At 55.8% G+C, this 24,439-nt stretch overlaps 1 protein-coding gene across 1 annotated transcript in view; it reads left to right on the forward strand.

The window, feature by feature from the left end:
• Dlgap2 (DLG associated protein 2) overlaps positions 1-24,439 on the forward strand; it is a 255,830-nt gene that overhangs the window by 33,500 nt on the left and 197,891 nt on the right. The window contains exon 2 of the mRNA XM_047551363.1: positions 8,523-8,555. The gene's annotated coding sequence lies outside the window, so the exon portion shown is untranslated. The remainder of the gene's footprint in view (positions 1-8,522; positions 8,556-24,439) is intronic.

The following is a 24,439-nucleotide window of genomic DNA, read 5'->3' on the forward strand; positions in this document are numbered from 1 at the left end:
ACACCGTGTGGTCACGTGCCACATGGCCCTGCCGCCCCACGTGCAGGCTGCGTGGTGAGCCGTCTGTGACTCGCCGCTGGTAGTCAAGCTGCCGCGCTGGCGTGCTGTGAGTGGGTGACGTGTGGCCTGGCTTGGACAGGCGAGTGCCTGTTTGCAAGATGGTGGCCAAGACCCTGCTGGCTGGAGAGGCACTGGAGGCCCTGGGGCCTCTCTAGTTCCGTCCAGAGCTCCTGTGGAGCGGGGTGGGGTCATGAAGGCCTTGAGGCAGAGGACAGGGAGGCAGCAGTGGGGCTGCTCCCTTCAGTCTCCGTCCAAGCTGGGGAGGGAGGACAGGCAGGGCCTCTGTGCCGGGTCCCCGCAGCCTCCTTGCCCCAAGCCTTCGCCTGCGTCCCTTCTCAGCTAGGCCTCCGCTTGGTGCTGACCCCTGGGGTGTCCTGCTCAAGTAGAGGGAGGCCTCCACTGCACGGTGTGCTTGTATTTGTGGCTGGGTTTGGAGATGCCTCTGGAGAGTGGTGTCCCCACTGTGACCTTGAGATTTCCTCTGGCCTGGAGTTTTGGTCAAGTGGCTGCACCTGCTCGGCCTGCTGCAGCCACTGCCTGCTGGGCATCCGAGCACAGGACACAGGAGCTGTGTCCTATCACCTGCACCCTCACCTCACGGGGGTCTGCAGGGGGGGTGTCCAGGCTGTCCACCACGAGGCAGGGAGAGGGCACGTGTGGATGCTGCTCCACGTGCAGAGCCGGGCGCTCCTTTCAAGCGTGTGTGAACGGAGTCTGCTCCACAGACAGGACGCTTCAGGAGCTCACGCTGAGACACGCATCCCTCTCCTGGGAAATAAAGTGATGCATGCAGGATGCAGTTCTCAGCGGTGGAGCACTTGCCCGTCGTGGGCTAGGGCCTGGCTTCAACCACCGGTCCTGCGAGGAATAAATGGACATTTCCAAACAGCTGCACACCTCATCCAAGAAAGTGTGCGTCACACTCTTGCTGGGCACACTGTGATGCTTTGGGAATGAGCTGTTTCTCCAGGCTGTGTCTGTGCAGGTAGAGGTCACACACAGGGGCCTGGTCAGCAGACCTCCCCGTCCCTGTCCATCAGCATGCCTTAGTGCACACTCTCCAGCTCACTGTCTGCTCTGGTGCTGATGTGACCTCCCCATCCCTGTCCATCAGCATGCCTTAGTGCACACTCTCCAGCTCACGGTCTGCACTGGTGCTGATGTGACCTCCCCGTCCCTGTCCATCAGCATGCCTTAGTGCACACTCTCCAGCTCACGGTCTGCACTGGTGCTGATGTGACCTCCCCGTCCCTGTCCACAGTCTGCACTGGTGCTGATGTGACCTCCCCGTCCCTGTCCATCAGCATGCCTTAGTGCACGCTCTCCAGCTCACGGTCTGCACTGGTCCTGATGTATCCTCCCCGTCCCTGTCCATCAGCATGCCTTAGTGCACACTCTCCAGCTCACGGTCTGCTCTGGTGATGATGTGACCTCCCCATCCCTGTCCATCAGCATGCCTTAGTGCACACTCTCCAGCTCACAGTCTGCACTGGTCCTGATGTGACCTCCCCGTCCCTGTCCACAGTCTGCACTGGTGCTGATGTGACCTCCCCGTCCCTGTCCATCAGCATGCCTTAGTGCACGCTCTCCAGCTCACAGTCTGCACTGGTGCTGATGTGACCTCCCCATCCCTGTCCATCAGCATGCCTTAGTGCATGCTCTCCACTCACGGTCTGCACTGGTCCTGATGTATCCTCCCCGTCCCTGTTTGTCAGCATGCCTTAGTGCACGCTCTCCAGCTCACGGTCTGCACTGGTCCTGATGTATCCTCCCCGTCCCTGTCCATCAGCATGCCTTAGTGCACGCTCTCCAGCTCACGGTCTGCACTGGTGCTGATGTATCCTCCCCGTCCCTGTCCATCAGCATGCCTTAGTGCACGCTCTCCAGCTCACAGTCTGCACTGGTCCTGATGTGACCTCCCCGTCCCTGTCCACAGTCTGCACTGGTGCCGGTGTGACCTTCCTGTCCCTGTTCATCAGCATGCCTTAGTGCACGCTCTCCAGCTCACGGTCTGCACTGGTGCTGATGTATCCTCCCCGTCCCTGTCCATCAGCATGCCTTAGTGCACACTCTCCAGCTCACAGTCTGCACTGGTGCTGATGTGACCCCCGTCCCTGTCCATCAGCATGCCTTAGTGCACACTCTCCAGCTCACGGTCTGCACTGGTGCTGATGTGACCTCCCCGTCCCTGTCCATCAGCATGCCTTAGTGCACACTCTCCAGCTCACAGTCTGCACTGGTGCTGATGTGACCCCCGTCCCTGTCCATCAGCATGCCTTAGTGCACGCTCTCCAGCTCACAGTCTGCACTGGTGCCCGTGTGACCTCCCCGTCCCTGTCCAGTGCGGCTCTCCTGGCTCATGGTCTGCTCTGGTGCTGACCTGACCATGGTGCCCCTCAGGCCCTCTGCCTCAGGTGTGCTTTCAGCTGGTGCTCCCTGGGGAGGGAGTGACACACTGGTCCTTTCTCTGGAATTCTGTAGGGAGCATGCCCTCCCCTGCACAGGATCCTGGGGTCAGGGGACAGTGAGCACCAAGGCTTGGAGAGTTCCTGGGATGGCAGGAGGCAGAGGATGCGGGCAGGGCCCAGCAGTTCACTAGCCCCAGCCCAGTGCCTGCCATTGGGCCCTGTGCCATGGGGGTCTTGTTCCCTTTGCTGCCAGCACTGGCTCGTCCACCCTTGGATGCGGGTGAGATGGGAAATCCAAGGCTCAAGGGCCACCATTGGCATCAGGTCAGGCCCCCCAGTCCACTGGCATGCTGGGATCTGAGCCCTCAAACACGGGCCCCTGTCACTGCTCTGTGGGGGAATGAGTCACACGTTCCTGTGTGAGCTGTGTGAGATCGTATTCCGTAGGGAATTGTGATTGAACTGTGGTCCTGCAGCTACTCTGTGTCCCAGTCATTTCTCAGTGTCACAGGAGCTGAGATGACGAAGGACCCAGAGTAGGCCTTGATGCAAAGACACGCTCCCCGCATAGCCTGCTGCTGCCTCTCACGGCTGCCGTCCCTGCTGGACACTGCCTACCCGGGACGCCGCTGCCTCTCCTGTCCCTTCCCTGCCCCTCCTCAGGACCACCCTGGGGTCCCGACATCCTGAGGTTTGCACCCGCCTGGCTCCTCCTGCCACAAGGCAGGCTTCCCAGGGCAGCCCGTGAGGAAGGGAGCCCCTGCTGGAGCGTGGGAGGACCACCACTCACTCCAGAGAACCAACCCCAACATCTGCCCTGCCTGCTGCCCACCCGATCGCAGGAAGCTGCCCAGGTCCCACCCCCCAGAAGACCTGCTTCATCTCTGCGCCAACAGGGAGGACCTGGCCAGCACCGCTGGCCGTTGAGACAGAACTAATCGGCTTAAAGGAGGGACGTGTATTTTGGCTGACAGTTCAGGAGTTTCAGCGCATGGCTGGGTGGCCCTGTGGTTTTGGGCTGTGGTGAAGCAGAGCCCATGGGGGAGGGATGTGGCAGAGGAGACTGCTCACCTCGGGTGGTGGGAGGTGGAGAGCAGTCAGGAAGTGGCTGAGCCCAGTAACCCCTTGAGGGCTTGCCCCAGTTAGCAACCACCCCGCTCCATCTGAAGCTGCACAGCCTGCTACAGGGCCACAGGGAAGGGACTAAGCCTTCAACACCTGCTGCAGCACAGCTCCCCGGTCCTCACTCTGGGTCTACACCCGCTGGCTCACAGCACTGCAGTCTACACCTGCTGCAGCACAGCTCCCCGGTCCTCACTCTGGGTCTACACCCGCTGGCTCACAGCACTGCAGTCTACACCTGCTGCAGCACAGCTCCCCGGTCCTCACTCTGGGTCTACACCTGCTGGCTCACAGCACCGCAGGTCTACACCTGCTGCAGCACAGCTCCCTGTTCCTCACTCTGGGTCTACACCCGCTGGCTCACAGCACCACAGGTCTACACCTGCTGGCTCATGGGCCCTTCCCCCTCATGGTGGGTTGTCTGCACCAGCTGGCTCACACATGTTCCTCCTCACTGAAGGGTCTTGACACCAGGAAAGATGCATGTCCTGTATTTCCGTTGGCGTGACCTAGCTCTCTTCGAGGACCCTTTCCTGTTCACATTTCTCTGACTGAAGGAAGGACAGTGGATCCATGTGCAGTCAGGCTGGGTTTTGAGTGTCCACATTCCTCTGTGCAAAGTGCGTGCCTGCCTTGAAGTCCCTGCGGGACAGGCTTAGGCCTGATGTGTGGTCTGCACAGTGCGCTGCCTCTAGCTCCTTTCTCTGGTGCACACTCCCTTCTCTGGGAAACCCGGGGTCACTGGCTAAACTGCAGCTCTCTGGTGTGCTCTGCGGGGAGTTCATGACTGCAGTGTGTTCCGTGTCTCCTCAGGTTTCGCTGCTCTGACATCTCCTGCAGTGCCCTCTTGACACTTTGGGCTGCCTGGCCTCCTCTCCAGGACCCTGATGTGGGCAGTGGAGGCCGAGAGGGAGTGAGGGTTTGCAGTGTGGCATGGGGTCTTTACCTTCAGGAGTGTCCTGGGTGAGGTCGGCCAGCCCATGGCCCAGATGGTTATTCTAGGGCTGTTTCAGCTGATAGTGGCCTTGCTACCGCAGACTGCGACCTGGAAAACAGGAAGCGGACTGACCCCACCTGCCTCCTTGTGCCAGGCTGGTGCGTCCTGCATGTGGGAATGTGCTCAAGACCCCGGGAATGCTTTGTTGAAGACCCCAGCATGCTGAGCATCCTCGACTCATTCTGGTGGAGTCAGCTGCTTCGACCCAGGTTCACATCCCCAAGATGCTTCTGCTGGAAAGAGCGTGGACCCTCACCACTTCTCCTGATCCTCCCAGGGCTTGTGGTGGGCCTCTGTGGAGAAAGGTGGGGAGAGCGCCCCATCATGGCAGGGCGGGCCCATGGCTAGGCTCAGCACACGGGGGACGCTCCCCAAATCCTGCTGGAAACGCTGCGACGAGGCTTACAGCGTCGACACCTGGGTCTGAAGCGGCCGTCTCAGGTCGCATCCCCAGAAGGTGGTGGACCACCAGCTGAGCCCACCTCCTTGCAGGCCTCTGGGAGAGCTCTGATTGTGGGTTGAATTCAGCAGAAGCATCAGCAGTGTGCAGTTGCTGTGAGCACGGTTTTGGACTCGGAGGGTGGACTTGCATGCAAGGGTGCTCCTCAGAAGATGTGGCCTGGGCCACGTCTGAGGCCGACTGGGCAGTGCTCCTAGTTGGAGAGCAGTCCAGAGTTAGGTTGGAGGCACATGCTAGGAGCACAGTGCTGTGGCAGGGAGAGGGCTGGTTGTGCCAAGCCGGGGGCTGTCCATTGTGGATGAACAGAGCAGGTGCAGCCTGGGAGCCTCCAGCACAGGTCCTGGGTGGACTTCCAGCTGCTGTTCCTATTTAAAACAGTCTGTGAGGTGCGGCTTCTGACACTGCTTCTCTGGGTGAAGGAAGGCCACACTGTTTCTGTGGCCATGTGTGTGTGTGCAGGGCTGCCTATTGTGGACTTCACTCCTGCTGAGAGCAGGGCTCACAGGGCCTCTGCCGGTCCTCCTCTGAGTCTCCCAGGACTGTGTGGGGAATGGACACTTTGCACACTGCACCTGGGGGTCAGCTGGGGAGCATGACCTTGGAAACGGGTCCTCTTGCTGCCTAGGAGGTCCTTGGTGTTCCCAGTTCCCATGGTTTCCAGAAAGATGTGGCGTGTGCCATGGTCAGCCCAGGGATGGGGTGGTGCACGTCCATGGCAGCTCTGCAGGGGGGTCAGTGCATGCAGTGGCCAGCTCTGGGGAGGGGTGGGGCGTGTCCCTGATAAGCTCTGGAGTCTCTGGGAGGATGCGGTATGTCCCTGGCCAGTGCTGGGGAAGGACCAGTTTCAACTCTTCTGGTTCTATGAGGTCGTTCCTGTGCCCATCTCCACCCTGTGGCACCGCACCCCAGGACCTCAGCCCTGGAAGGGCCTGCTCTATGGCTCTGCTGGTGGTGTTGGGAGAGGAGCAGACAGACCTCCTCCCTGTCTGGTTGGTTGCTCAGTGTCAGGACTTTGAGATCTCCGTTTCTGGGTTTGCTATTTTTGTCTTGCAGAGGGCTTGGGTCTGGCTTGGTGTTTATGCTCAAGGGTGCACAGGATCCTGGCCACCCCCCCACAGGCGAGGTCTTGGAGAACTGGCTTCTGGCTCCCCCACCCCATGGCCTGTGCAGGGAAGGGTTGGGCAAGTCACCACCCAGATGGGAATCATTCAGAGCCTGTTTAGTTTAGATGAGTCACTTCTTTACATGACCATCAGAGTCCTTCCCCACACCAGCCCTCTCCCCTACCCCTGTGAGCACAGGCCTTGGTCTCTTGGTCCCTCCGCCTGGGGCCCTCCTCCCTCCCACCGCCCACAAGGGCCATCCTCATGGACAGTGAATAAGAGACTTCTTTTCATTCTCATTAAGATGAGACCCTTGACATACAGCTCCCCTGAGTCCTCAGGTGCTCCCATGAGTCCTCCAGGTGCTCCCCTGGTGTCCTCCAGCAGCTCCCCTGGGTCCTCCAGCAGCTCCCCTGGGTCCTCCAGCAGCTCCCTTGGGTCCTCCAGGTGCTCCCCTAGGTCCTCCAGCAGCTCCCCTGGGTCCTCCAGCAGCTCCCCTGGGTCCTCCAGGTGCTCCCCTGGTGTCCTCCAGGTGCTCCCCTGGGTCCTCCAGTAGCTCCCCTGGTGTCCTCCAGGTGCTCCCCTGGGTCCTCCAGCAGCTCCCCTGGGTCCTCCAGGTGCTCCCCTGGTGTCCTCCAGCGGCTCCCCTGGTGTCCTCCAGGTGCTCCCCTGGTGTCCTCTAGGTGCTCCCCTGGGTCCTCTAGGTGCTCCCCTGATGTCCTCCAGGTGCTCCCCTGGGTCCTCCAGCAGCTCCCCTGGTGTCCTCTAGGTGCTCCCCTGATGTCCTCCAGGTGCTCCCCTGGGTCCTCCAGGTGCTCCCCTGGGTCCTCCAGGTGCTCCCCTGGTGTCCTCCAGGTGCTCCCCTGGGTCCTCCAGTACCTCCCCTGGTGTCCTCCAGGTGCTCCCCTGGGTCCTCCAGCAGCTCCCCTGGGTCCTCCAGGTGCTCCCCTGGTGTCCTCCAGCGGCTCCCCTGGTGTCCTCCAGGTGCTCCCCTGGTGTCCTCTAGGTGCTCCCCTGGGTCCTTCAGGTGCTCCCCTGGTGTCCTCCAGGTGCTCCCCTGGGTCCTCCAGCAGCTCCCCTGCTGTCCTCCAGCAGCTCCCCTGATGTCTTCCAGGTGCTCCCCTGGTGTCTTCCAGGTGCTCCCCTGGTGTCTTCCAGGTGCTCCCCTGGTGTCCTCCAGGTGCTCCCCTGGTGTCCTCTAGCAGCTCCCCTGGTGTCCTCCAGGTGCTCCCCTGGGTCCTCCAGGTGCTCCCCTGATGTCCTCCAGGTGCTCCCCTGGGTCCTCCAGCAGCTCCCCTGGTGTCCTCCAGGTGCTCCCCTGGGTCCTCCAGGTGCTCCCCTGATGTCCTCCAGGTGCTCCCCTGGGTCCTCCAGCAGCTCCCCTGGTGTCCTCACCATGCCTCTGCCATGGACCCCCTCGAGGCCACTCCTCCATACAGGCCTGCGGCACCTGCGTGTTCACCCTTCCCCAGGCCTCCTGGGCATGGTTGTCCTCTTCCCTGCTTCTAGTTTCTCCCCAGCTCCCATCCCCCTGACCGGCCTCCCCTGTGGGCCCTGGGCTGCCACCAGAGCGGGAGTGCGTGCTTGCCTGGTGGTGCTGGTGCAGAAGCCAGCGTGGCCAGGACAGGCCCTGCTGCTTCACACTGATGGCTGGCTCCTTAGCCCTCCCCAGCCCCGTGGTGAACATCACTGCACCTGTGTCAGAGCTGAGGGGTCCCTGCCCAAGGCCCTGCAGGAGAGGTGACAACGACTGGCCCAGACACAGGTCTACCTGGTCGGAAGTCCAGTTCCCCACACAGGGTGCACGTGTGCTTACCGGGCTGTGGGGTCACAGGTTACAGTGTCTCCGCCCAGGCTTCTTGGTTGGTTCCACAGAGCCAACGCAAAGTCATGGCCTCTTTGTAGAGGGTTCAGTCCACAGTCGTAGACTTCAGTGGTTCTACTGAGAAACGGTTTACCTATGCTCATAATTTTTGGGCCTCAAAGGAGATAGGAGATATAACAGTGTTAGGCAAAGTAAAGGTTTAAATGTGAAATTAAATGGTAAAATATACTGTTCTTTTTCCATCTAAGTAGCTTGAGTGTGCTGAGCCACGTGCAGTGATGAAAACGTATCTGACGTTCCTGTGCCTATGACAGAGTGAGGCCATTATTTTAATACAATGTAGCACATAAGACATCTGTCAGTGGTGGTTTTAAGTAAGACCTGCTGAAGTGCAAGGGCGGAATGGCTGTGTCTGCCGAGGCCTCAGCGGGCTCTGCAGCCGTCCAGCGGCTCCCTGTCGGTGGAGCTGTGGTGTGTGGCTGTGTGTAGTCTGCGCCCCACAGTCTGCACCTGGCAGTAATGCTTCTCTCTGTCTCTTCTGTTGCAGAGTCGCAGTGCACCCTCTGCGGGGAGCCGGAAGGTGAGTACTTCTGCCTTGTTCACCTGCTCAGGTGGGGACGCCGTGGGGGTGCAGGCTGCCTTGGTGTGACAGTGGCTGGGGCTTGTCAGAGAAGGCAGCGTTGGAAGTGTATTCTCTGTGGTGTCTGATGGAAAGGAGTGAAGTGAGGTAAGGCACCTGAGCACCAGGCAGGAAGAGAAGAATCGATGCACAGCCAACTGCAAGACTTTCTCTTCTTTCTTCTGTTTTTGATTTGCAAATTTTAGTTACTTTTCTCCAAACAATAGATATCAAAACATATTTATTGTCTTTAAATGTATCACTGAAGGTGCCAGTGATGGTCAACATTTGGAACCAAGTGGCATGTGGCCATTGCTGGCTGTCTCTGACGGTCGACAGTATACAGAGTTTGATTTTCATGGAGTCTCACGCGTCTACGACAGTTAAGAGTGCAGCTCCTGAGCTGACCATTGTTAGCTATGTTCCAAGATAGGGAAAGACTGTGCAGGGTTTTCAATGTTGCGATTTGGGAGATAAAGAATACGTGCAAACAGCTCACCCCATGCAAACAGCTCACCCCATTGGCAGGGACTCCAGTTTAAGCTGGGTTCTGGTTCTGTAGTTTGCTTGCAGCAGAAAGATGCAAATTGGCTCAAAAACATGCAGCCTCAGAAGCTGGGGAGACAGCCTGGCCCCGGCCTGCCTCCCAGTACCAAAGGCCTGCAGGGTGCCCCAGGAGCCCGACACTGGGGACTAGTCTGCTCAGTGCTGCAGCTTAGATCCACTCAGATCCACCTAGATCTTACCCAAACTGAAAAACAAGAGAACGCAGGCGAACTTGGAAATTCTACCACGCATGGTTTTCTCAGCCTGGGAGGCAACTGGGGCTTCTGGCCGAGCTTTCTGAGTCCGGGTGCCCCTGAGTGTGTGTACATACTTGAAGCAGCGTGATGAGGTCAGTAGCTCATGTCTTAGTGTGGTGCCTTTCCCTTTGTGCAAAGACTCTGTGTCTGGGCCGTTTCCAGGCAGCTTCTCAATGGGATCCGTGTGTGAGGGCATCGGCGTCCTCTCTCCTGGCGATGCCAAGGCAGCTGTGGGCTGCAAGGTCCCCAACTTGTCTTGTGTCCCTCGACTTCTGCTCCCACAGCTTCTCCTGTTGTTCCCAGCCAGGAGCACGAGTCCTGCTGGCTTCCCTGCTGTGACCGTGTCCTTGGGGACAGTTCCTTGTGCTCTGTGTGAAATGCAAACTATGAGCACAGGGTAAAGACGGGTCGTGCTTCTTCTCATCTGATGTTCCTGATGTCGCGTGTCCCACCAAGGGCTGTGTACTGTGTGAATTGTGCCCTGCTGCACACGGCTCAGGGCTGTCCGGTGGCGGTGTGGTGTGGTGAAGCATGCTGAGGAGGGGGTTTCAGGCTGTAGAGCACTCAACGTGGTGGGTGTTGGCCCATTTCTGTGAACGTCCTGGGCTGTGGAGTGCAGCCAAAGTCGACCTGGTCACCTGGTGGACCTGAGACGCTGCAGTGAACTTGTGTGCAGAGAAGTGGGTGGCCCCCGCTCGACATTCCCAGCACCACACCCTGAGCCACCCCACCAGCATCCCCCCCCGGCCACCTCGGGTGCCTGTCTCCCACCCTGGTCTAACTGCACATCACCAACACCAGCCAGAGCCAGCTGAGCTGTGTGCCACAGGAGAGGGACCCAGTGCCCTAGAGCCTGGATCAACCTGCAGGTATTTAACAGGAGACAGACTTGACTCCATGCAGAACATCCCAGGCAGGGGAGACCATAGGGCAGGCAGGAGCGTCCAGCTGAGGTCAGGGTCTGGAGGGTGGGTTGGGGGTGGTGGGGCTGGCTGCTCTTACGCCCCATCCCTCCCCATGTGACATGGTGCCTGGGGCCTCCTGGGCTCAGATACATGGGTGTAATTGCTCCAGATCAGAGAAAGCTGGAAGGGTTCTGCACGGCCTTAGCTGTGCTTGTCTTTTCAGATGAATCCCCAGACGTTTTAAATCATTGAAGTGATTAGTCTGAGAGCTGGCCGGGCGCAGGAGTGGAATCTGGAATCCGCTTCTGTTCAGCGTTTCTTTGGCAGTGTGTATTAGCCCACAGACCCCTGCCCAGGAGAGATCAGGGACAGGGGCCTGGCGCCCAGCAGCTCAGAGCCAGCTGCACCTCCTGAGGGGCCGAGTTGAGGCACCAGGGCTTCTCTTGCTTGTAGGGAAGCTGTTAGCAGTCGTGCCTCCAAGGCTGCACCCTGAGATGGGGAGCACCATCCATTTCCAGGCTGCACCCTGAGGTGGGGAGCACCCCTGCTTGCAGGCTGCACCCTGAGGTGGGGAGCACCCCCTGCTTACAGGCTGCACCCTGAGGTGGGGAGCACCCCCTGCTTGCAGGCTGCACCCTGAGGTGGGGAGCACCCCCTGCTTGCAGGCTGCACCCCCTGAGGTAGGGAGCACCCCCTGCTTGCAGGCTGCACTCTGAGGTGGGGAGCACCGCCTGCTTTCAGGCTGCACCCTGAGGTGGGGAGCACCACCCTGCTTCCCAGTGATGAGCTCTGCTGGAGAGAGCTAGTTCTTTGGTAAGGAGTGGATAATTAGCGTCATCTAAGAGAATGATACCTGTGAAGCAAGGGAGTCAAGGAGGGCCATCCGTTGGAGACTGAGGTCTCAGGACTCTACAGCTGTGGCCCCTAGCGTGGCAGGACCTGTTTTTCAGAGTGCCCCAATTCCAGCTGTGTATAAAGTGTAGACCGCAAGTGTTCCACATGCACGTCATTCCCCATCCGTACACAAGCTTCCCGAGAGTCAGAGGGCTGTTTCTATGAGGGGGAGATGCTTTTAGATTTGCTGCTATTTATGGGCTTTTTTTTTCTGAGTCAAAATGCAGAGGTCACCCAGCTGTGAGTTCTGGGGTGCAGGTCCACCTGAAGTATGTGGGTGTGTTGGTTGTGTGCAGACCCACCACTGCTGCAGATACCCATCCTAAAACAGATACGCAGTAGTGAGATTACTAAGAACAATCGCAGTTGTACTATCTTGCCAGTTAAGATTTGTGTCATGTTCCTTGTGGTTACTGTTAATTTTAAAAAGCAAAGTTACTGGCCATACAACCACAGAGCTACTGTTAGTTTATCTCAACACAGCAAGAATTCCTGAATCGTCTGTCGGTTTGATGCAGGGAGATTATTTAAGAGTGTATGTCCTTTTCAGACTTCATTGATAGGCGTGTGACAGCTGCCATTTGCTTATTAGCAAGACCACAGGAAAAAAGTCAGTTGGCAGGGCTGCAGAGGCCAGGTCGGGGTTGTCTTTGTTTACATTTTATGGCTTAATTTTCCCTTCAGCAAATAGGTTCTCTGATTGGAAGGTGGGTAACGACGCCTGCAGGGCTACAGCTCACTAAGTTCTCTCCAGAGTAGGGACAGCGTCTCAGGGCTGTGCTGCTCAGCCCACGTGAGACGCAAGATGAGCTGTTAGGACGCAGACGTGGCGAGCAAGAGTGTACTGCCAGAGCACCGGGCCGCGCTGGCACCTGGCGGCCTTAAACAGAGCTCCGCAGGCGCCCGAGGCTGCGCTTGGGGAGGCACGGGCGACGGGTGGGGGCACGGTGCACACTGGATTCCTGGGAAACCTGGTGGAAACTCCAGTCAAAAGCAAGACGCATGTTTTCAAAATGGTCTTTAAAACTTAAGGTAAAAGATACCCATCCAAATCCATTCTTAAAAATTATTTTATTTGTTCTAATTAGTTGTACATGACAGTAGGATGCATTTATGCATTTTGAGAGATCGTACATAAAGGGAGTATAATCTCTCATCTTTCTGGTTGTACATGTTGCAGGATCACGTGGGTCATGCAGTCATACACGAGGTCATAATGCCTGTTTCACTCTACTGTTCTTCCTACCCCCAGGCCCCTTCCCCTCCCTTCACTCCCCTCTACCTAATATAAAGTAACTCTGCTCTTCCCTAGCCACCCCCTTATTGTGAATTAGCATCCACATATCAGAGAGAACATTCGACCTGTGGTTTTTTGGGTTTGGTTTATTTCACTTAGCATGATATTCCATTCATTTACCAGCAAATGCCAATTTCATTCTTCTTCAAGGCTGTAATATTCCATTATATATTTATATATTACCACATTTTCTTTATCCATTCACCTATTGAAGGACACCTAGGTTTGTTCCACAGCCTAGCTGTTGTGAGTTGAGCTGCTATAAACACTGATGTGGCTGCATCTCTGTAGTATGTTGCTTTTAAGTCCTTTGGGTAAAGGCCAAGGAGCGGGATAGCTGGGTCAAATGGTGGGTTCATTCCAAGTTTTCTGAGGAATCTTCATACTGCTTTCCATAATGGTTGCACCTATTTGCACTCCCACCAGCAATATATGAGTGAACCTTTTCCCCCACATCCTTGCCAACATTTATTGTTGCTTGTATTCTTGATAACTGCCATTCTGACTGAAGTGAGATGGAATCTTAGAGTAGTTTTGATTTGCATTTCTCTAATTGCTAGAGATGTTGAGCATTTTTTCATATATTTGTTGATCACTTTTATATCTTCTTTTGTGAAGTGTCTGTCCAGTACCTTAGCCCATTTATTGATTTGTTATTTGTTTTTATGGTGTTAAGTTTTTTGAGTTTTCTTATATATCCCAGAGATTAATGCTTTATCTGAGGTGTGTGTGGTAAAGATTTTCTCCCCAGTCTGTAGGCTGTCTCTTCACATTATTGATTATTTCTTTTGCTGAAAAGAACTTTTTAGTTTGAACCCATCACATTTATTGACTCTTGATTTAACTTCTTGCACTTCAGGGTCTTGTTAAGGAAGTCAGATCCTAAGTCGACATGCTGAAGACTTGGGCTTAGTTTTTTTTCTAGTAGTCGCAGGGTTTCTGTGCTAAGTATTTCGTTCACTTTGAGTTGAGTTTTGTGCAGAGTGAGAGATAAAGGTTTAATTTCATCTTGTTACTTGTGTCTTTTCATGTTTTCCAGCACCATTTGTTGAATAGGCTATATTTTCTACAGTGAATGTTTTCAGACCCTTTGTCTAGTGTGAGATAACTGTATTTATGTGGGTTTGTCTCTCTGTCTTCTATTATGTACCACTGGCCTATATGTCTGTTTTGGTGGCAATACCATGCTGTTTTTATTACTATAGCTCTGTAATATAGTTTAAGGTCTGGTATTGTGATGCCTCCTGCTTCACTTTTCTTGCTAAGGATTGCTTTGGCTATTCTGGGTCTCATTTTTCCAAGTGGATATTACATACAAAAACATATTAAAAAGATAGGGCAACATGATCAAGTGGGGTTCTTCCCAGGGATGCAGGGTTGGTTCAACATATGGAAATCAATAAACATAATTAATCATATCAATAGACTTAAAAACAAAAATCATATGAGCATCTCAATAGATGAAGAAAAAGCATTTGACAAAATACAGCACCCCTTCATGTTCAAAACACTAGAAAAACTCAGGATAGTAGGAATATACCTCAACATTGTAAAAGCCATATATGTTAAACCCAAGGCCAACATCATACCAAATGGAGAAAAATTGAAAGCATTCCCTCTAAAAACTGGAACAAGACAAGGATGCCTTCTTTCACCACTTTTATTCAACATTGTCCTTAAAACTCTAGTCAGAGTAATTAGAAGGAATAAATTAAAGGTATATAACTAGATAAAGAACTCAAAGTGTCACTATTTGCTGATGATATGAGTCAATATTTAGAAGATCCAGAAAATCCCACCAAAAAACTTCTAAAACTAGTAAATAAATTCAGCAAAGTAAGAGGATATAAAATCAATCCCCCATATCAAATGTGTTCCTTGACATCAGTTATGAATCCACTGAAAGAGAAATTAAGAACAATACCCCATTCACAATTGCCTCAAAAAAAAAAAAAAAAAAACCTTGGGAATCAATCTAACAAAAAAAGATGAAAGACCTCTACAATGAAACCTATAATCGAATGATGACACATAATGGGGAGTGGGAGGGGGGCAAGAATGGAGGAAGGAGGGACTGTATAGAGGGAAAAGAGGGGTGGGAAGGGTGGGGGGAAGGGAAAAAATAACAGAATGAATCAAACAACATTACCCTATGTAAATTTATGATTACACAAATGGTATGCTGTTACTCCATGTACAAACAGAGAAACAACATGTATCCCATTTGTTTACAATAAAATAAATAAATAAAATAAAATATACAAATCAAAAAAAGAAAAAAGAAAGAAAGAAAGAAATTGTAGAACTTAGAAAATGGAAAGACCTCCCATGCTCCTGGACAGGCAGAATTAATATTGCCAAAATGGCCATGCTACCAAAAGCCTTGCAAAGATTCAATGCAATTCCAATTAAAATCTCAATGACATTCTACATAACACTATTTTTGTTTTGTTTTGTTTTATTTTTATTTCAATCCTTTAAAAACACAAAAATCAAATGCTGCTCTGGGAATTTCGGACAGAATCTTATATTTAATGTAAAAAGAAAGAATCAAAGTACCTCTTCCCGCTTCATAGTGCGTGATTAAGATGTAGCAGGGTCTTTCTGTGCTTAGTGCATCTTGTTCTTGACTTCTTCACATGAGAAGCCCAGCTGCTCCCCACAGTGACTCTGAAAAATGGGAGACTCCCAGCTGTGTTTGCCTGTGTAAGGAAGAGCCACCTTGAGAAGGGGAGACCTCTGGACTGGGTGATGTGGCTGCTTTGGAACAGTGGACATGGCTGCAGTTCTGCCCCCACAGTGCCCCCTCCCTGCTCTCTGGTGGTGGAGGGGTTACTGCTGCACACTCACCGCCTGACAGCCTTTGAATCAGGAGCTTTGATGGCTCCTCTTGAACAGGGAGTGGAAGTTGACCCGCATTTATGAAGTTCTTCACATGGCCAGGCCTTCCAGAAAAATTAGTGTCATCTAGGAGCAGCAGAGCCCAGCCAATTGGTCTCCCAGGATCTCAGAATGTTCCATGTTTTAGTGGACAGCTGGTGGTATCTTAATGGTCCAGGATGGAGGGGAGTGGAAAGACGGAAGACTGAGCCCATGAAGAAACTGCCCTTCCCCACTAAACAGTTGAAAGTGCTGCCGTATAGCACAATGGCACCTTGTGTCCAGCATAGCTGAGCTTGAATGGGAGAAAGGAAAGGAACCAGCCCCAGGAAGAGATCTAGAGCCAGGACCGAGAAACCCGATCCATAAAGGACCAGGCTTGGTGGGACATGCTGAAGCCCAAGGGGTAGCTGCGGCCTCCTGAGACCAGGCTGGTGGAGGGAAGCACTAGGCCTGAGCCCCGAAGTCGAATTCAGTCAGTAAACCTCCCTGTTAGTGAGAAAGAACTAGAGCTGGCCAGGAAAGGGTAGCAGCAGCTCATTCCACCCAGAGCCATGGGTGGTGCACAGCACTGCCACAGAAGTACTCACTGCAAATGTGGGCCTGGCTCTGCTTGTCCACCACCTGAGCGCTGAGGAGGAGTCACAGGGAAAGTCCGTGAACAGGATCCCGCCAGCAACCAAAGGCTCTGGAGGACCACAGTCCCAAGTTATCCATACAGACTCTCTGATGCCCAGGGCCGGTGCTGCCTCTTCCATGGATAAGCACCCCTGCTTTAGATAAGCTTACAGTAGAGGGTCACAACCCAAGTAAAGAAACCTCAGTGGGTGAGAAGACAGGACAACCAAAGAATGAGCAAGCCATGTGCAGGGAACAGTAGGCTCATGTGGGCATGCAGTGCACTTAAAATTTTTGAATGGATTTCCTTTTAAAAGGAAAAGATCCCCAAATGTAAAAATCAGCTAGTATGAAAAAGAGGTTAAAATCAAACTGGATAGCTAGAAACAATATGGGTGATTGCATTTGGCTACCATATAGATTCTACAAAGTGGGTTAGACAGAGCTAGAGAACTAGCAAACTAGAAAATAGGCTTGGGGACGTTACCTAGAACCTGGCATGAAAGATGTAAAGCATAAGATGGAAGAAGAGTTACGGTGCCTGGAAGGTGGGCATGAGGCACTGATGTGTATCTGAACCAATGAGAGGTCCAAGCGTGGAGGGAAAGGACAGGTCAGTCTGTTCCCTCCTGGATCTATCTACAAGACTCCCAAGAATGAAAACAAATAAAATATGCTCACATTTTACAAGTGAAACTTCAGAATGTGATGCAAATAATCTTGAATGTAACCAGAGGAAGCATGTGGAAAAACCACTTGCAATGTAGTGATTTGCAGGAGAATCCCTGTCATCAGAATCAATGTCAGATAACAGTGGAGGGATGTCCAAGTTGCCAAGATGGTCAGGGGAGTAAGGAAGATACCAGAGTTCACAACGCAGTAGGGAGTGGGCGTGGGCAGGAAGCAGAACACAGAACGCACAGTGGAAGGACTCGAGAATTCTCAGAGGTAGAGACAGTTTGCTAACGCTCCAAGAGGCTGTGAGCACTGGGTCCTGCTGGAAGGAGCTGGTCACACAGCCAGAGCAGACGCTCTCACCCAGCATCCCCGTGGGGAGCCGTCTGCCCAGCCAGGAGTGCTTGCCAAGTTCAGTGTTATGCTTGACCTTGGACCTGCTATTCCTGCGGCTTGTGTGGAATTTTAGTAAGTGCTCAGCCAAACTGTCCTACTTTTGACTGAAAACACTTGTAGAAATTCCGGCCCCTCTTGGTTTCCAGATAGACAGGGGCACACCTAGCTGACATTCTCTTGGTGGGCAGGATGGAGCAGGAGGCGGTACCTCTGCTTTGTCCTGCCTGGGTTCCTCAGAAGCCCTGAGAACTGTCCCTGGTCACCCTGGTTGCGATGGCCAGCTCTGCCACCCTCTCTGAAGCATAAGTCAGATTCTACCACTTCCTTCTTCAAGCTTTGTCAGGGTTCCTCATTGTCTATAGAACAAGCTCCGCCTTCAAAGTCATCATCTGACCAGGCGGCAGCCCTCCAGCCCCCTCCAACCCACTGAGCTGCAAGAGCATGTGCCCTGGCCACTGGTCACCAGTGCGGACCTGCAGCTCCTGGGTGTGGTCAGCCCTGAGGGCTGGAAGAACCAGGGAAGGAGGCGCTCTGGGCATGTGGCGGTGGGAGTGGAGCTCAGGGTGTCCAGGAGGCACGGGGAGGTTTGCACCCTCCTCCCATCAGGAGCCGGGGTTGCACACGCAGCAGGGTTGGGAGGGAGTAACAGTTGTGTGCGGAAGAGAGAAGCCTGGAAGACTGCAGCACGGCCAGAGCCTTCTGTGCACTGTCCACCAGCGCAGGCCACTACAGGGGCGTACCCCACAGCCGGTGCTGCCTCCGTGGAACACCCAGCTGCCTGCTGGAACACCTGTGCTGTGTGCCAAGCAGGTGGCGGTGTGTGTGGCGGGGAGGAGCGGAGGAGGGGTCTTTCTCAGCTGCGAACCTCCTGCGGTCTGGCCTGGTCCCTCCTGTTCGTAGCTGTGTCCTGTTCGTCACTTGCAGAGCAACCATATAAATGCAGCACTTGGGCTGATGTGAGGCCGCACGACCAGATACGGCGAGAGGGTGAATGTGAGGCGGAGTTGCTCTTACCATCTGCTCTCTGCGACTGAGGGACAATTATGCACTTGTGCAGAATGCACAACAAGCCCTGATTTTCAAAGCTCTTTTTTTTAAAAAGACAACACTCCTGTGGCTGAACATCTGTCTATTTGCTGCATTTCAAAGTTTCCTGGGAAACACGCACAGAACAGAGGCCTGCACGTGGGGGAAAGGCCATACCAGGGTGGCCCCAGTAACTCTCGGGGCACCTGCACCACAGTGAAGCAGCGGCCAAGGGGAGAGACTCTGCACAGGCGTGACTGCACCTGTCACGGTCAGCAGGCACAGGGTCACCGTGCTGTCTCACCTCGGGCGAGAAATACTTGATGCAGTCTGGTGGTGACAGCTCAGCGTTAAGTTTGCTGAAGAGGATTCCTGTGGGATTCCTGTGATCCTGGCAATCTTCAGGAGTACAAAGGCCACCCTTATCGAATTTCCCGAGAATGAAGCACCTCTGCAGAAGTCAGATCATCTCACTCACCCTGCAGTTTCTTTAGCTCTCTAGCTGATGCCTGAAGCTCTCCACCGGCAAATGTTGTGAGGAGCATTTTTGGGTCTCCCTCCTACTGGGCAGGGCCAAGACACTTCTGAAGACAAGGAGGCACTTGTGAGCATGTCCTTTGGGCTGTCAGCTTCCAGCCCATCCCCTGGGGTGCCAGACCTGGGCAGTGAGTCAGCCTCCATAGGGCCTGCAGAGCAGCTGCCTTGCCACAGGTCTGAGACCACTGTGGACACGAGGAGAGAAGCCCCTCTTCATTTTATTTATCTATTTATTTACTTTGGCACTGGGGACTGAACCCAGGAGCACTTAACCACTAAGCCACATCCTCACCCTTTTTTATAATTGACTTAGAGACAGCATCTCACTGAGTTACTTAGCACCCCGCTTTTACTGAGGCTGACTTTGAACTCACGATCCTCCTGTCTCAGCCTCCTGAGCTACTGCCCACCTTACAGGCATGTGCCACCTCGTGTGGTGAGAAGCCCCTCTTTAAACTGCACATCCTGGGTTGAACTGGACCGTGACCACCAGCACACTGGGCTCCTTTCTGCCCACTGGGACTCTTCCTGCCTCCTCCTGGCAAGCTGCTGCCTCCGGGTCCCCCTTGATTTTCCCATTTCCTGCCAGCATCCCACATGCAAGACCCAAGACCCCAGGGGGGCTGAGCCCTGGAGGAGGTCCAACAGGAGGGGCACACAGGTGCTGGGGAGAGCTGTCCCCCTGGCTGGCCAGCAGCTGCGATGGGAACTGCCCCAGGTGGAACCCTGCTGTGTGACTGGCAGCTGGCGGGAGGAGCCCTCCCAAGTCCCTCTTGCTATTGAAGTGTCTTCCTAGCTGCAGGCTCTGCAGTTCCATCTCATTAGCAACCTTATGAGTAATGACTGAGGCTTCATGGCATCCATCTCTGCCGAACGACCTTGGAAGGAAATATCCAACACAGAATTACTGTTTCCTCCCCAGCCAACCTTGTGAGCTAACGACCCAGAGCGCCAGCTGTGGGCCAGCAGAGCCAAGGCGGGGCCAGGATCAGCCAGCGCCCACATGTGTGAAGCACGAGGGTTGCACTGGGACCAGCCGACCAGCCTCACAGGAGGGCACCTGGAGGGAGGAGCCACTCTCGGAAGGCACAGGCTGGATGTTTGCTCCCTCCTGGCTGCTGAGAGGCACAGAGGCGGCAGGATTGCTGTGGAGGGACTGCCTCCCCTTCCTGGTGGGGTGGAGTGGCAAAGGCCTCGGGCTCCGGGCTTGAGGCTGCAGGGAGCCTCCTGTCTCCTTCCCCTGCACCCTGCTCTTCCTGGCTCACCGTGCCCACGTCCCCCTCAGAGCCTGGCTGCAACCGACGCTTTCCCTGCTGCCCCTGGTTGTTTGCGTTCTGAAGGTAGTGGGGGTCCACTCGACAGAGGGGATGCACGGGGAGGGGCCCCGAGCAAGGGGTAGGAGGCCTGAGGGCCCTGCGAACAGGTGCCTCCCTGACCACCGTTAGAAATGGGGAAGGCGTCAAGGATTTGGTTGAGGGAAGACCCTGTGTGCCGCGCTCACCCTGGCTCGCTGAGGACTCTGCACGCCCGTGTGCCCGCTGCTCACCCTGGCTCGCTGAGGACTCTGCACGCCCCGTGTGCCCGCTGCTCACCCTGGCTCGCTGAGGACTCTGCACGCCCCGTGTGCCGCTGCTCACCCTGGCTCGCTGAGGACTCTGCACGCCCCGTGTGCCCGCTGCTCACCCTGGCTCGCTGAGGACTCTGCACGCCCCGTGTGCCCGCTGCTCACCCTGGCTCGCTGAGGACTCTGCACGCCCCGTGTGCCGCTGCTCACCCTGGCTCGCTGAGGACTCTGCACGCCCCGTGTGCCCGCTGCTCACCCTGGCTCGCTGAGGACTCTGCACGCCCCGTGTGCCCGCTGCTCACCCTGGCTCGCTGAGGACTCTGCACGCCCCGTGTGCCCGCTGCTCACCCTGGCTCGCTGAGGACTCTGCACGCCCCGTGTGCCGCTGCTCACCCTGGCTCGCTGAGGACTCTGCACGCCCCGTGTGCCCGCTGCTCACCCTGGCTCGCTGAGGACTCTGCACGCCCCGTGTGCCCGCTGCTCACCCTGGCTCGCTGAGGACTCTGCACGCCCCGTGTGCCCGCTGCTCACCCTGGCTCGCTGAGGACTCTGCACGCCCCGTGTGCCGCTGCTCACCCTGGCTCGCTGAGGACTCTGCACGCCCCGTGTGCCGCTGCTCACCCTGGCTCGCTGAGGACTCTGCACGCCCCGTGTGCCCGCTGCTCACCCTGGCTCGCTGAGGACTCTGCACGCCCCGTGTGCCCGCTGCTCACCCTGGCTCGCTGAGGACTCTGCACGCCCCGTGTGCCCGCTGCTCACCCTGGCTCGCTGAGGACTCTGCACGCCCCGTGTGCCCGCTGCTCACCCTGGCTCGCTGAGGACTCTGCACGCCCCGTGTGCCCGTTGCTCACCCTGGCTCGCTGAGGACTCTGCACGCCCCGTGTGCCCGCTGCTCACCCTGGCTCGCTGAGGACTCTGCACGCCCCGTGTGCCCGCTGCTCACCCTGGCTCGCTGAGGACTCTGCACGCCCCGTGTGCCCGCTGCTCACCCTGGCTCGCTGAGGACTCTGCACGCCCCGTGTGCCCGCTGCTCACCCTGGCTCGCTGAGGACTCTGCACGCCCCGTGTGCCCGCTGCTCACCCTGGCTCGCTGAGGACTCTGCACGCCCCGTGTGCCCGCTGCTCACCCTGGCTCGCTGAGGACTCTGCACGCCCCGTGTGCCCGCTGCTCACCCTGGCTCGCTGAGGACTCTGCACGCCCCGTGTGCCCGCTGCTCACCCTGGCTTGCTGAGGACTCTGCACGCCCCGTGTGCCCGCTGCTCACCCTGGCTCGCTGCAGGACTCTGCACGCCCCGTGTGCCCGCTGCTCACCCTGGCTCGCTGCAGGACTCTGCACGCCCCGTGTGCCGCTGCTCACCCTGGCTCGCTGCAGGACTCTGCACGCCCCGTGTGCCCGCTGCTCACCCTGGCTCGCTGAGGACTCTGCACGCCCCGTGTGCCCGCTGCTCACCCTGGCTCGCTGAGGACTCTGCACGCCCCGTGTGCCCGCTGCTCACCCTGGCTCGCTGAGGACTCTGCACGCCCCGTGTGCCCGCTGCTCACCCTGGCTCGCTGCAGGACTCTGCACGCCCCGTGTGCCGCTGCTCACCCTGGCTCGCTGAGGACTCTGCACACTGCTGAAGCAGTTTCCAAATGCATGTCTTCCCCTCTGACCCCTGCCCTGTGTTGTTATGGGGCGCAACTTAAGAACAGACCAATAACCAATGAGAAGTTCAAATTTGAGAGTCTTTATTAAGCTGGCCAACTGACTGTCTCACACAATGCCCAAAAAAATGGCTATTGGGAGAACAGCTCCAGGGTTGTAGGGGTTCTTATACCAAAAATCACATCAATCATAAGTGTGTGTTGCTATGATTCAAAATTACAAACTAACATCAGGAGATCATCGACAGAGGGGGACGTGGGTCAGAATGACCCTTACCTAGGTACAAACTAAAGAATGGTTGCTAACATCCACACAATCACTGCTCACATGGTACATTGTTTAGGAGCAATAGGAGTCAAAAGAGAGCAATTTTTCATTACATAAGAATTGTCATTTTGTGTTGCTAAACGTCACGCTAAGTAACTGAGGATGGGCACAGAGGCGGGCTGCTCCCATGGGAGAAGCTTATTTCCCACATAACATGGAGTCTCAGCAAGATGGGGTCTGTCTGGCCTGTGACATTCTCAGGGAGCCAGACTTGTCAGCTCACAGTGTCAGGTCTTCACCTTTCCTGGGATGTGTGCAGGCAGCTGCCCCGTGGCAAGGGCTGGACTAGAAGCCTGGAGCTGACCTCTGGCTGCCCCTGGGCTTGGTGTCCTCCTCCTGAGGTTCTGGGCCTTAGCGCTGTGTGTCTGCACTCGCTGGGCTGCAGAGCCAGGCCTGCTTCAAGTCAGTTCTGCTCTCTGCGTGTTCTACGTTGGCCTTGGTCCCAGCTCTGACTCGGCGCCATCGACTTTCTGTTCAAGAAACCAACCCCTGTTACTGGACATGTGGCAGAACTGGCCAGTGGGAGGTCACTTTTCAAAACGTCAGAATTGTCATGAGGAATGGCCGCTTCTTATTGTTCAAGTTCATGAAACCTGCCACATCTCCATGAGATCCACAGTAGCAAATCTGGCAAGGTCGACTGTTACCAAGCGGAATGACAAACTAGCAATCAAACTCGTGGATCGTGGCTCTGCGGAAGAGGGGGTGTGGGGAGCGGGAATGAGGACCGCGGGACGTGAACTCCGCGGTCTGGTGCGAGTCCAGCTTCCTCCCACCTCCGGACCTGGCACCAGCTTCGCGCTGTCCTGAGTCCAAAGCCCGTCTACGGGGCAGGGAAGCAGCACCTGCGCTCCAGGCCCAGCGGTCATGGCTGCTGGGGTCCGTGAGTTCTGCGTCTTGCTTTGCCTGAGCGTCCTTGCTCATTCGTGGGGTCTCTCTCTGTGTTTTAGTCCTAGTCCATTCGCCAGGACTCGTCCTGGGTTGGGAAGGTCATCTGAAGGAATCCAGCCAGGCCGACTGTTGAACAGGTTGTGGACGATCCAGTTGCTGTGCTGTGATGATGGTCTCGTGCTTCTGGGCTTTTGAGGAAAATGGTTCCCAAATACAGGAGCTGTGGTGTCCGAGTGGGTCCCAGGCAGGCACACTCAGGGTGGGAGGGACGGCTAGGTTCTTGTCACTGTCCCTCGCAGTCCAGCACTCCTGCCCCCGTGTCTTGACACAGCTCATTCCTGGACACAGAGCGGGAGCCCACCTCCTCGCATGTGCTCCGGCGTTCCGGCCCTGGAAGATTGGAATCCTGTCCTGGCAGCAGCATGGTGGGGCTGGACGCAGTGAGCCAGGCACAGAAGGATTGGCCCGCATGCTCCCATCCACCAGGCCAAACGCTGACCTCATGGAAGCTGAGGCTGGGCAGCTAGTGTTGGGGGGATGCTGGTGAGAGGGGCACCCTTGTCTCACGTCAGCCCTGGGGTCCTGACACCAGCAAGGTGGCCCCTCAGTGTCCCCTCACTCCTGAGGGACCTGGGTGAGGGGATGCACAGGTCACTACTCAGTCGTGGTCACTCGTGAGGCAGAGGTGTGTGGAAGACCACATTGTCCACCTTAAGCGTCTTCCATTGATGTCACACCTCAAAACCCTGGAAAAGGGATGGCACCACATGCAAGGGACACGTGCCAGCTGTGCCCTGGTTGCTGCTGGTCTCAGCGATAGCAGCAGATGTGTGTAGACCCTGGGCAGTCCCACTGCCCAGCAGCCAGCACCAGGTCCAGCCCTGCCCAGGGGCGTGTCCACACATGCTCATCAGAGGCAGAGCAGAGCAGACTTCACACACACAGGCAAGTCCAGGTGCAAAACGTCGGCGTCCACGTGTGCTCCACGCAGCTTCCTCACAGTGACCGGAAGACCCGACACAGCTGGAGGAGGGCCTTTGGTCTGGCTCAGGGTTTCAGGGGTCTCAGGCCAGTCGGCTGACCTCATGGCTCTGGGCCCACGGTGAGGCAGAGCATCATGGCGGAGGAAGGCAGCTCAGAAGTTGGTGACCAGGAAGCAGAGAGCTTCTCTCACCAGGGACAAGATACACCCCCAAGCAGGCCCAGGGACCCACCTCCTCAGCCACAGCCCCGTCTGCGGTTACCACCCAGTGGGTTCCCATCAGACTTCAGGCACCGATTGTGTTCAGGCCCTCATGGTCTGACCGTCTCACCTCTGAACATTCCTGGGTGGCCTCACACACACGTGTCCATCACAGCAAGGAGCACGGGTCAGATCCACCTTGC

Source organism: Sciurus carolinensis, chromosome 4, assembly GCF_902686445.1.
Source record: "Sciurus carolinensis chromosome 4, mSciCar1.2, whole genome shotgun sequence".
NCBI classification, from domain to species: Eukaryota; Metazoa; Chordata; class Mammalia; order Rodentia; family Sciuridae; genus Sciurus; species Sciurus carolinensis.